Source organism: Rhea pennata, chromosome 13 (genome assembly GCF_028389875.1).
Source record: "Rhea pennata isolate bPtePen1 chromosome 13, bPtePen1.pri, whole genome shotgun sequence".
NCBI lineage: Eukaryota > Metazoa > Chordata > Aves > Rheiformes > Rheidae > Rhea > Rhea pennata.
Window position 1 is genome coordinate 9,432,391 of NC_084675.1, and position 12,642 is coordinate 9,445,032.

Genomic DNA, 12,642 nt, shown 5'->3' on the forward strand with positions numbered 1-12,642 from the left:
TGTTACTTTTCATCTGCTTTCCTTCAGGCTCCCAGGAGTCAGTCTCAACCTAGCACACACGGCATTGCTATTTCCTTTTTAAATCTAGGACAGCAAAGCTACGGCACTTTTCAAAGTCTTGATGTCCTTGTTAATATTTCTTTTTACTGTGAGTGAAGGTAAGGCTTACACAGCAAATGTCCTAGTTTTCAGTTCCTAATTCCAGCAGAAAAGCTTTAGAAAACAGAAGTTTGACAGCCCTTGTATTGATACATAGTAAATCATGTATATTGTAGCTTATAAGAGCTTTGTCCAAGATGAAGGAGATAATACAAAAATATGATAATTTAGGACCCATTTTCAAAAGTCACAGTACATTTTATAAGAATTTCAAATTTGTCACAGTCACTTGATTAAAACGTGTTTGGCTGGTACCTGAACAATTAATGTGTCTCTTACTGGCTCCCCTGTGTAAGAAAAATACTGATATAGTGGAGCTAATTCAGCAAAAGGCCACTGAGATGACCAGGGGACTAAAGCATATGATACACAAGGAGAAGCTGAGAACTGAGTTTGTTCAGCCTTAAGAAGAGAAGGTGAATGGGAAACCTTATTGTTATCTACAGCTATCTACTAGGAAGGTATAGAGAAGAGAGAGGGAGACTCTTCCCAGAAGGTGCACAGTGACAGCACAAGGAATGATGGATGCAAGTTGGAACACAGAAAATTACAATTAGATATGAAGAAAATGTTTTCCCCATGAGGGCAATCAAACACTGGAACAGGAGCCCAGAGAGCCTGTGGGATCTTTGACCTTGGAGAACTCAACAGGCCAAAGTCCTGATCCACCTGATTGTGTGTAAATGCCTACTTTCAGCTGTTTCATATTACCAAACAAAAAAAAACTAGCATAAGTATTGTTCATATACACACTTTTTCTCTTAATTTAATATGTAATATTTCTCTCATCTGAAGGATAGTTTCCTCTTCTGCTACTGTAGCAGAGACTTAAGTCAAAAAATGAAAGTGAATACAAGGAAAATAACAATATGTACTGTGATCCTTGTACTCCTAGCTTTCATTCACTGTTTTGCCAAAGCCACTTATCCCACTACTGATGTGATAGGCAAAGCCGGAATAATCATGGTCCTTCTCCAATGACTGCAGTTCTTGGTATATTTACAACTCGTGCTAAAGAGAAAAAAAGTTTACAAGAGTCAGTACTGTTTTAACTATTGCTATCTGTAATGCAAGATCAATGATTCCTACTTCCTTCCTACAGGCCATCCCTTTTAACTCTTCTAATTTAATTATTTTCTTCACCTTTTCTGGTATTCAGCCATAGGACAAGCTTTGGATACTGTCTACAAGCTGCCTGTGGAATCAGGGAATCCTATAAAATTGCTTTCACTGGAAACTGAAGGTATAAAATGTTAGTGAACTTCTAAGGATCACCCACAAATGTGTACACTTATCCTGTATTTCTTTCTTTCTTTCTCTTAAAGTACTGTGAATGTTTTCAACTCAAAATTCCCCCTGCTTTGTTAATTATTTATTATTAGTTAAGAACAACATTTTCTAAACATAGTTTTTTAACTCTAGAAATAGGAATTAAGTACTGGGGAGCTTAAATGTATTGTTTTAAAAAAATATTTTGAAAATTTTGAGTAGCTCTTAAGAGGAAGTTTGTCTATTCATGGCAGAGATGTTTTTATTATGGGACAAAAGATAATTTTACTGTTAATAATATTTATATTACCCATAATATGCAGGTCTTCTGTGTATCTTTATATGTAAATAGGTTTGTTTCTAATGTCCATACTGTGATTATACTCACTCCTTACCTATGTAACTGTAGGAAGTCAGTATATGGCCATAGGAATACAAAAAGGAAGTGTCATTATTTCAGAATATAGCAGTTATTCAGAAGACCGGCTGGTAAAGATGGCTATAGTATTAGAAATGAGTGCAAGAAACAGAGAACAGAATGCTAGTCTCTAAAGAAATAGTATCCTCATGGCATGTTGAAGTTTTTCCATTTTTAAAGCTAAGATCTGTCAAAGTAGTAGCGGTGGGAAAAATAGAAATGGAGATAATCTGGCAGTCTAATTTTTGCCTTTCTCCTGTACCCTCTCAAAATAGACATGAAAACATTGCTGAGTTCCATAAATCAAATCTACCCCTATGCAATCCTATTAAATCAGCAGAATTGCATCATGATGTATTCATCCCTGCTATTTGGACTTCATAACATTGAGTTCAAGGTGCTCATATGCCATGGGAATAGATATGTCACTCTTGGAAGATACTGGCTTGTCAGATAGCTTGCTTCAGGGCCATAAGTTGACATGGGACGCTACTTGGAAGCCTTTCCTTTGGGGAAACCCCCTTCTGAGGCTAGGAGTTCAAAAGGAAATATTAATAAACACATGCTAGAGAGACAGGGAATACTCCACTATACTGCAAACTGAGAAATAAAGGCAGCTCTAATGATCTCTGAGCGGGTCGTGTTTTGGGGAGACTTCACCTTTTATAGTTTTATTTCTGCATGTACTAGGATACAAAAACTAATTTTAGATCCCTTGTCAAAGTTACATACATATGCCCTAGAAATATGTGCTATTGCAGAGGCTAGTGATAGTGTATAACTCTGTATAGAGTTATACACCATTTATTAGGTATCATCTAAATAACCCTTTTTTTAAACAAACTTTACCGATATTCCTTGGAGCACATACCAAGGAGAAAGTGTGTGGCTGAAGTAAAAATTGTAAGATTCTCAAGGTAAAATGCATAGAGTGTAATCTGTTCAGTCAAGATGAGAAGTGGGACTGCCACATCTCTTGCTGTGATTTGGGCTAGGCCTGTCCTAGGATAGACATGACCAGAAGCAGGGTGCAGTGTGTGGGCTGGGGGCCATGCTCATGTAAGGGCAATCCCAACATCCATAGCATCTCTGTGTTACTGCTTAATGCTCATCCAGCTGGTAAAAGCAACGTAGAGAAAGAAAGTAGATATCATTACATCAGCTTTTAATCGGCTAATCTGTTATGTTCAACTGAACCAGTCGCAGGGACTTCTGCTGTGTGTGACCTTCCACTGATACGTAAACTGGAGTAGAAACTTCCTGTATAAACTTCTATCCCTGTGCACCTAAGTAGCATTGCCATCTGAGTCAATGGGCTTTCATCTCTGTACTCTGAATAGAGACCGTTTTCACAAGCTGACTATGAAGAAATGAAAATAGAATGTGTATTCACTTCTTCTGGCCCCATGCACAGGTCAAGATAAGTTTAATGCCTGCAGCATGCTAAGCTCCAGTTCTAGGAAGGGAGCATAATTTCAGCAGGAGAAGAATGGTGGAAAACGTTTAGCGATCGAAGGACAGTTGGCTTGTACATTTCAGGATAAATTAAGGGAGTTCTGACAGCATCTGGAGGTCCTTTTAGGACCTCTTGGAATCTCTGAAAAATAAACTTAAGTAAATGCTAGGCTTTAAACTTTTTCTGCAGTGGACTGTAGGAGTATAGTATGCTAAAGGTAGAACAGGCATTTTTCTAGATTAACTATTTTTATTCTGGGTGAATCACATGTTACACAGATGTTTGCAGTTGCTGCAAACTTATGACCAGATATTAGGTTCTATTTCCTTATTGTTTTTTAATAATACTGTGTTTATACTTGTTAAACCACTATTAAATGTTTTCTAGCATGTATATTTACAAATATGGTTGTTCTTTTTAAATCCTGATTCACACTATAATATTTTGATGATGCAGTAATCTAGGATTAGATAATTTTAGGATTTGCTTTGTTTTCTAGTGAAATTAGGTTGAAGAGATTCTGCCCCCTTTCAGCTCCTTTTCAAGTTATACCGCTGAACTTTAACACCACTGTCCACTTTCTACCAAAGTGATAGAGGCTTTGATGGCAGTATTCTTCTTTACCATATTAATGAGAGTAAGTGGTTGGATGCTACAGGTGCTCAAATCCCAGTCAGGAAGTCAGGCTTCATTGGTTTCACTGCTCATAGAATGAGTGTCTGTTAATTATACTTTCTTTTAATACTGACAAAATACATAATCTAAAAATAGCTGTAGTAGTATGGAAGTACTTTGGATGATGTAGCTAATAGAACTTATGAAATTATTACATGGTATAATAACTCAGTCTTTCTTTCCAATTGACTAAATCTTTCCAGGACTAAGTCTTTCACTAGTGACATTAACTTTGATAATGAGGCTTCAAAAATATCAAACCAAATAATGCAAGACCTTACACTTATTAAATGATGAATAATCTGCAATAGCTAACAGTTCATTAGGGTGTGGTAGAAGCTTGACGGAGAGCTGACAAATGGGTAGCAAAAAGATGGACTGTTCCCAGAAAATGTGAAGTGATGGTGTTACTTTCTTTGTGGATTATGCTCAGAAGACTGGAACTTGACTTCTGGCCTTCAAAGCCAACTCTTGTTGGCAGTGTATCCCTGTGTAAATAAAGTATTTAGTTCTTTTTTTGGTCGATTTCCTGGATCGTGTCAAGGTTAAAATACATATTAAGAGGAAAATATCTTTAAAGAAAAAAAAGTGGCTTTAAATATTCCTCAGTTTGACATATGTCAAATTAAGAAATATGCGTTTGAAATCATTATATTTAGTTTAAACAATCACATCATATTAGGAATAATGGGGAAAATGTATACCAGGTATATTTTAATATACCTAAATATATGTCTGCTTTGCATGATGCTGAGAGATTGGGTGCTTTTGCATGGCATTCTTCAATCTATACTGGTTTATGTTTTTGAACCCTTTACACCTCATCCCCCCAAAATACTAGAAAAAAAATATTGAAGCAAAGCAAGGTGTATTTTAAGGGAAAATCAGAATTATGAGATGTGATTCTGTGGTTTTGGTGACAGGCTGATAAGGTTAGCTTGTAGACATTTTCGTGTGCTCTAAATTATAGTACTCACTTTGGCAATCTCATAAGTTACCACAGTAGAATAATATATTAATTATAGAATGTATTTTCACTATGTAACTTATGACAAAGTGAGAAGGGTGATGATTATAGCAAATTAATACAGAGTTAAAGTAAGACAGTAGTGAGTGGTAATACAATGTTCAAAAAGTGGTTTGTCCTGTATGATACTGCATCTATGTTCCCTTGAAAGTCTAGAAGGTATATCTTTTTGTTCTTCTGTGTTCAAATTTGACTTACCTTTCAAGATTTATTTTGTGCCCATCCTGTGTATTGATGTGACAAATGTGGGTTTTGTATCATTCTTGTTACCCAAGAAGTTACTAAGTTGAACTGTGAGCTGTTTCATTTGTAGGAACTGGAAGTGCTGTAGCTGGAAAACTCTAGATCTGTTAAACAGGAAAACACTATTATTAGCGTGGGTAGTGATTGTATTTATCATAACCGCATTCTTCTTGTGTGATTAACATGAAAACATTCCCTCCCTCCCTCAAGATTAATTTAGATGTGCAGTATGTTTTACATCTCCAGTAATTAAATTATATCTTACCATGAGTGAAATTAGATTGTGGTGCCTGGAAAGGAGACCATGTTCAGGTTATGTGAAGTCCAAAACTTTGTTATTTAATCATTTATAAGCTTTTCATTTGTATTTTTGAAAAAAAAAAATCTTTCATGTCTAAATTATGCCCTAGACAAGTGCAAGATATATAGATGCTACCACTGTTCTTCATTTCTCAGGTGAAGAATTTGATATGGTTTTGCAGCCTTTTGAACATAGGTCTTAGAATATAGAGCATATATATGGTCTATCCTGTACAACGTCTCACTTTAAAGTAGAAGATCCCTTCCCATTGCGTAGACTCTCATATTCTATTCACCAAATTGCAACTTGCCTACAAAATCCCCATATAAAGGTCAGCAGGATAAAGCGAGAACCTGGATGCCGATGATGATTTTAATTTCCTGCTGCACATATCCAGATATATGCATCTGTGGGCCTAGCTGTTCTCACAAGTTCTCTTTATCCAAGCAGGCTTCTCAGAGGAATGTAGAGGATAAAGAAAAGCAAAATATGGTGGATTATGAAGTAACTGTGGGTGCTGCTTCCCAGCCACTTAAATGTATTGCTTTAAGCATATTATTCCTTTTGTTATCCTTTACTTAATTCCTACAGAGAACTAAAGGTATGTGCACAGTTGATAAATTACAGGTAGCAATCACTTTCCAATTTCCAAAGGCTTGGAGATTCTAACACAGGCTTTGTTAGAAATTTCTCCTGAAAGTGCAGAAGATATAAGGAGTTTCAGCAAAGGAATATAATAAAACAGAACTTTTTATGAGGACTATCAACAAGTGCCTGGGGAACTTTCTGAAGATCTGATCAAATTACATCAGTATTGATAGAGATCAAGCAGAACTGATGCACAAAACTACTGACGAAAACAGCTTAACAGTGTAGACTCTCTTTACAAACCACTGAAATCCTTGGGAGGTTTTCTCTGAATTGGCATATACATACAGAAGAATTATGACAGCAATTTCTGTTTTCTCCATTTCACTTGGTGTAGGATTCAGAATATCCAGAGAGTTCACTCCTGCAGCAATCTCAGATGATAGAAATACCAAGTTCTTAAATGCAAAGCGTGAGTTTGGCTGAAGGGCCATTTGCCTATAGCTCATTCCTGACCCCTAAATCTCTCTGCAGGTTTGCTACAGAGACCATAGAGGGCTGTGTTCCTACCACACCAAGGGGGTATGAACGTTTTCTGACATTCATACAGTTCTACTGTTGTGGGAATTTCAAGACCTTTTACAAATTGGAGTCACAAAAATGTGTAAGTTCATATATATAAGTCTGTTTATACAAAAGCGTAAACATACAAAGATTTTCAGAAGATGAAACTCGGCCTAGGCTTTCAGCAGACTGAGAAGACCTAACACAGTTGCTTCATGAGGCTGAAGATATAGTGAAAGAAATAACTTTTTCCCCAAGCCAGAGAGGGATCTTCTCCCTGAAATGGATCTCTTCTAATGAAAGTCTTGCACAGCAAGCATGAAAATTACTCCCTACAGCCAGTAGAAAAATATAAGGACAGGCAGCAGCTGCTTTTCTGTGCCCTGGGACGTGAAGAGGAAATGGTATACCCCTGAGGAAACTGAAGCCTTGTCTTGCTAAAAGCCAGTAGAGAAAAAATCAGCAAGGCTTCTCTGGTAAGTAATGTTATATGGCTGATGTGGGCACCTCATGAAAAATGGAGTGTGTATAAGTGAATCTGTGTGTAAGCCAGTGGTGATGCCAGGGGATTCTTCCGTTTAAGCATGTAGCTGGTGAATATGAAATGCTTTCCAAAACCACATCGTGAAAGTTGGTTCTCAGTGCTGTAACTCACCGCAGAATGAATACAGTAACGTCAGCCCTAAAAAATGCTGTATTTCTAAGACTGTGTATCAATTTTTCATAGTAAATGAACAAATTCTGGTACTCTCTTCTCCTGATGTCTTCCTTGCTGAGAAGTTTTTTTTTTTTCTAGGCAGCAACTTTGAGTATATGATCCCCCTCTAATAGTTCTGATTTGCCTACCATATCAAACAAACAATCTTCCTCCTTAAATCCACTCACAGCCTCTCCTTACAGTCCATCACCTCTGCATGGTGCTGAATCGTTAAATTCTTCCTCCAGTAACCTCAACACAGGAGGATCCATGCCTTTTAGCTAACAACCTAGCTATTTTTCATGCTTCAGAAGCACATTTAAGCATCTGCAAAATTCTCTCTGTCATTTTCATTTAAATCCCAGTTAGCCTTTTGCTTGTTTTTTTTTTTTTCCCTCCTTTTTTTTTTTTTTTTTTTTTTTTATGCCTACAAAGTAGAGGATAAATATCAGGATGTCAGAGCACTATAACTACTTTCTACATTGCTAACTTTTATTGTCTGTAGCCTCCTGTTTCTCTCCCATCTTATATAATAAGTTCTGTGGGAAGGGACTGTCCTTCTAGGTTTATGTTCATGCAGCAGCTAGCATACTGCAGTCTTGGCACATGACTACAATTTCTAGGCATAAGTGTCAATAAGGTAATATATTACCTGTATAACTTAGCCTAGTGTAAAATTGGACTTTATGCTATTACAACTTTACCTATGTAAACGGACAAATGATCAAGTAGAAATATGTCAATATGATCAAGATCTCTGAAAGTCCAATTGACATAGATGCTTTTAACTAATACGCATCTGTGTCTCAGAATCTGAAGAGGTAGTCAGTTGCAAATTATATGAGGGAAAGAACAAAATTCAGTCTTCCATCACAGATTCTGAGCCATCTAATGCCAGTGCTTTTCCCTGTACATTGTCTCAAATGCAGTGTCAAAAGGATGAAAAATGGTTAGTCACCATTCAGATATCTTGATTCAGTAGGATTATTCCATGAGCTGCAATCATGAAGAGCTGGATTTTTTCTAATCCTCTTGCAATACCAGTCTTGTCTTTGCATGTGCACAGAAATAAGGGAAGAACTGCAATTGGGGAAGTGCTGCAACTATTCAGTCTTCCCCCCAAACATACAGAATCTGCTTTTGGAAACAGAAACCCAGGAGTCCAGGTCCCGTTCTGCTTTTCTTGCAACTTCACTGAATTCAAGGCATTTCAGAACACAGAAGCTTGGTACTATGTCTATTAGATAAGTTCAAAAGGAGATGTATTAGAAAGGATACTCTCAAATTATGCCTGCCCAAGTGAACTCTGGTACATTATAAACACAGTTTAATGCATACATTACTCATAGTTTGTGCTGTAAATAATATAGTCCTTTTGATGTAGGAAATAACATAGTTCACATCTCCAAAACTGTAAATGGCATTTTCACATTAGCCTCCTAACTTTGGGGTATAGGGGGAGGATCTTGTCTGTACAAGTAATATCACACAGTTACAGCACTTGTCTAAGTTAATCTCTGCTAATACACTGAAAATGCATATAGCAACTGATATGAAAGGCAGAGAAATCAAAATTTCCTAGGGTTGCTGGCTGAAGTTCATTTGTATAATATTTTAACATGCTTAAGATGGCTCACAATAGTTACATTTCAGTATCATTTTAAGTGCAGTTCAAAAATGAAGGTAAGAAAATGATGAACTGATAATGGCTTAGAAAAGTGCCTCAGTCAGACCAAGAATTTTAGGGGCAAGATTTTTTGCTTACTTTTTTTCCTTTCATCAGCACAAGAGATAGTAATTTATAACCTCACAGTTTAACTTGTATTGTATCTCTACAGTAGAGATTGATTTCCTTTCTGTGGTATGAATAAGTCTTTTACTGTCTTTATCTTTGGGGTGAGCAGACTGTGGGATAGTATTTTCAATGTTACAGGTCTGAAGCATGCAAGCTTATATACATTGCTGAGGGGATGTATTCAGTACTACTGAGGTAAACAGAAGTCCTTCCCTGCCACCCAATTCTTGATTGTGTTGGTACCCAGACTGCACTGTATAAAATCTTACTGAAAAAAGTTTTGCATAGTGAAAGGATTTTGTAATGGTTAAGTGCCATGTTATAACACAGTCACAAAAGTAGAAAGCTGCAAAGATAAATGAAATTTAAAATAATTTGTAAGGATTTATGTATAAATTTTAGAAGGCCTCTAGCACTAAACCTGTGCACATTTTAGAAGGCCTCTGGCACGAATAAACCCCAGTGTCTATCCTCTAACTAGATTAAATTAATTTCCATTAAAATTCAGCAGATGCAGCAGCCATGGGTTGTTCGTTCCCAGGAGGTACCTTCTCCTTGGTAGCAATTCCAGATACCCTTTTGCTTTGCAATGCCTAATTGTCATACAGTAATTAGGAAGATGGCAATAAAATCAGGAGAAGAGCAGGGAGCTTACAGTAGACATCAGTTAAAGTGGCGTAAAAAGTTAGAAGTGGCCATGGCTTAAAGTAGTTTCTTTAATAGACTTCCCAGCAAAGGTGAAGGAAGCTCTGAAAAACGTAATGCACAGTTCTAGAAGTTGAACTTGAATAGTGGAATAAGCCTTTCAAGAAAGAAATACACTTCTAAGGGCCTTTTATTGGAAGCTCACTGATAAAATGTATTGATTATGAAAATCACTGTCTATAATGACTGAAAGGACAGATTAATCTCTGTTAAAATGCTACTGGAGTCAATTTATTTGAAATTAGTCCCTGAACAGCGCAGTTTAGGATATGTAGAGAGATGATCGAATGTATTGCTATAGCTTTCTCTAACAGTAGTCCAAAATTTCTAAACAGATAGGATGGCTAAAAGCAAGAATAACTTCTTGCCCATACTTTAGAGCTTTTATTCCCATGAACAGACTAGAATTTTCTTCCATTAGCACTCTCTTCATAAGTTTTTAAGGAAGTATGGTTAAATACAAAATACTAGGAAACAGCAAAATTGAAACTATTCGTGGGCCTCTGCTTGTATACATTATGGTGAAGCCTTCAACTGCATCTTATTTAAAAGAACAACATGGTGATATTGTAGGTGTTCCTAATACCGTACATCAGGCCACATAGGCAGCATGGGTTACAGCATTTTACCGTGTCTTGAAGTGCCTCCCTGGGGTGTGCCTGCTGGAATCCAGTCTTAGCTTGCAGGAACCCTGTGGTAACGGAGGCACTGTACAGTGCTTCTCCTTATCCCCACTAGGCCAACCAGAGCAGGATTTGCTCCAAAATTATGAAAAGGATGTGTATTTCACTGTGCAGATGTTCAAATGATGTGCGTGCTTTCTTTCATTTAGAAAGAAATTAACTTTTAAGTGGAATCACAGTGAACACAGGCAGAGCTTGCAAAGGATTTCTGTTTAATGTCTTACTGAATGTTGTTACCATGTCACCCAAAAATACATTGGAAGATGATATCTTTAGACAGCTGACAAGCTATAAATTTTCTCTCAGGCAGTTCTGCAAATGCATGATCTTCCTAAGAGTATTTAATTTTAAGCAAATGAGCAAAATAAAACAAACAAATACAGATTTATTTATAACTGCCTAAGAGATATCTAAGAGAGATGATATTAAATTTTAGGATTACTTTGGTATATGCACTTAATCTCTTCTGAATTAAGTCTAATCATTAAAAAGACTGTCTCCTACTTTAGTCAAGGAGCTGTCTTCTTCACACATCTGAGACAAATTAAAAAACAAAATGGGAATAAAAAGAAGCATTCTTAAAAGGGAAAATTATAGTGACATTATTGATGTTCAGTGTCACCATACCAAATGGGATGGCTAACCTATTCTTGTCATATTACATTCTTTGAATTATCTTGTTGCAGACCAGATTGCATTTTCAAAAATATTTCTCTTGAGACCAGAGACAACACTGTTATAATGACCTCACTAAATAAAAGGAAGCCTGTGACTCAAAAGCTTTCCTGGCAGCACTGGTAACCTAGGGGAGAGCTGGGAACAAGAGGTGCTACAGTGGCAAATGGTGTTACAGTAGCATGAAAAAAAGACTTTTGCAGTATAAAATAGGCATTTGTATCAAAGAACATTATAATGCCTCAGGCTTTCTCTGTACTCAGGTGTGAAAAACAGAATGTTGTCTTTTGTGATTTTCCTCCTCCTCTGGTAAATCAGAAGTGTCAGGAATAATGCACATAATCAGATTTCTTTGTGGCCAAGAGCTGTTTCAGTGAGGCTCCCCCTTTGATTTTATAATCCTCATTACACTCTGTGGTGTCTGCTCAGGCTAAACTCGCAGTAAAATTAAAAGGATTATTGCATGACAAAGGATACCTGATAATAAGTACCCTTATTTTGTAATGTTTTCAGAACACCTAATGTAAGGTGTTTAGCCAGCGTATGATTTGCCGATACGTTTCTAGAGACAACAAATCTCTGAGAATGACAATGATTTTAAAATACATCTTGAACAGGAGTGGACCCTTTCTGTACTGTACGACCTTACTGCATTCATGTCTTGCCGATCAGCAGAACTCTGCTGAAAATTTTTTACTAGCAAGAGGAAAAAATCAAACCTCCCACTAATCCCCCTTCGTTTAAAGCTGCTTGGAAACCTTCGTTCCTTGTCCAAGCTTCCCATAGTAGGGCGCTCGTTCTTACTGATTCATGCAGAAAACAAAAATGAAGAGACTTTTTGTCCCTTTTGTATGGCTAGAGGAAGAAGAGAGGAAAAAATCAGTGAAAGCATGATTTATTTTATTTATTTATTTATTTATTTATTTATTTTGAGAGGTGTTCTCAAAGTGCTGTTATGCTGCCAAACTTTAGTGGCTCAGTCATTGGCCTGGTAACAGTCACTGAGTGAAGGCTAAACAGAGGAACAATGAAACATTCATGTGTATTGTGAGAGCTGGAGCAGTAGGAGCTGGTCAGTGTGGCAGGATCGGAGCAAAGTGTTAATTGCGTTCCTCGACGGATTGGTTGAAAACATAGAAAATGGGGATTAATCAGTGTTTTCTCATCAGAAAACTTGACAAGCAGCCATAACCCTGTGCCAGGTATTTTACAAAAGCAAAAAAGGAAATTATAAGCAAGGAAGGTGATGCCTCTCTCTTTTTCCCTCCAATATGTTCAAGGAAATTATTTCCTAAATAAGTAGGATTATGCTAAAGACCCACTTCATTGAAATGAATTTAATTGAATTGATTGAAATATTTCAGGAAGGCTCAAAATGTGGGCTGTT

General features: G+C 36.9%; 1 protein-coding gene across 2 annotated transcripts in view; it reads left to right on the plus strand.

Moving 5' to 3' along the window:
• SIAH1 (siah E3 ubiquitin protein ligase 1) overlaps positions 1-12,642 on the plus strand; it is a 76,577-nt gene that overhangs the window by 39,119 nt on the left and 24,816 nt on the right. Inside the window, exon 1 of one of the 2 annotated variants that reach the window (XM_062586434.1) lies at positions 6,767-7,176. The exons of the other annotated variant lie outside the window; for it this stretch is intronic. The gene's annotated coding sequence lies outside the window, so the exon portion shown is untranslated. Of the gene's footprint in view, positions 1-6,766; positions 7,177-12,642 lie in introns of those variants that run through there. 2 annotated transcript variants of the gene reach the window in all.